Source organism: Entamoeba invadens (assembly GCF_000330505.1).
Source record: "Entamoeba invadens IP1 unplaced genomic scaffold scaff_1105074724767, whole genome shotgun sequence".
Classification (NCBI taxonomy): Eukaryota; Evosea; order Mastigamoebida; family Endamoebidae; genus Entamoeba; species Entamoeba invadens.
The window spans coordinates 44,281-45,556 of record NW_004440209.1 but is presented as its reverse complement, the minus strand read 5'-3'; positions in this window follow the sequence as shown (position 1 = coordinate 45,556).

Below are 1,276 nucleotides of genomic sequence, written 5' to 3'. Positions count from 1 at the left end.
TTTTTAAAATTATATTATTGTGAATTTGTATGTTTATAACAAATTAATAAATATATAAAGACTATATATGTACATTTGATTTTAGTTTCATTATAGTTTATAAAAACAAAAGAACTTTAACATTTTGGGTTACTTTTATATTATTAATATATGTTTATCTTTCGTCCACCATTTATTAACTTCATTTTAATGTTTTATATTGCTTTACTATTAAAATTTGCATTCTATTTACACCAAAATTGTGGTTATTATGTGTTGACGTGTTAAATTTAGAAATAGATAACTTTTAAACACGTATATATATAATTTTAGTTGTATTTTTGTTTCAATTCAAACTTTTGATGATATATAAATCATTAACTATTAATTCAACTTTTATTACAAATTATTAATTGTTAAATAATCGAAGTGTAAGAAAAATATTTGTTAATATGATAAACCAATTTCTTATTTTTAAAGAGAAATTGCTTTGAAATAATAACAGTAAAATTTCCCAAAAGCGGGAGGGTGTGGAAATTTTGTTCTCTTAAGATTACCAAACCGTTCTACAAAGAATTATATTTTTAGTTATAATTTAAAAATGCCCGTACTCAAGAGGGATGCATCAGGAAGGTTTTACTGTATTGTAATTTTAAAACAAGATATATTCTTAAATTCAAACATAAATTTTACATTATTAATAAATTGCAATTAATATGAATTAAAATCAACGAACTATCGAAACAAACATTTAATAAAAATAATTTATGAAACAATGATCTGTCATTTTTATAACTTTTTATATATTTTGGTATATATATTACAAATAAACTTAAAATTATAATACAAACTTATTACATTTGTTAAACGTATTTTTTACTCAAAACGAAATTGCGTTGAAAACACGTATATCCAAAATAGTACAACATTCAAAATAATTTAATTTTATATATTTTGATACAATTTTAAATTTAAAGCTTTTCAAAATGTTACATTTTGAAAGGGTATTTTTAGATAAAGTCTTAACATTATTTTTAAAATACTATTTTAATCGACACAACATTCAAAACAAAAAATAAAATTTTTTCCAACTACAAGGAAAAAAAAATACAATCAACTAACTTTTATATATTTAAATTCTAAACTAATATTTACGTTCAATATACACTTCATTAAAAACAAGTAATTTACACTTAAATAAGACATTTCGGATTTATTTGATATATTATTAAAAACTAACACCATCAATTTAAACGCAGTAAAACAGCGAATTGTGAATAAAATAATTATTATGTAG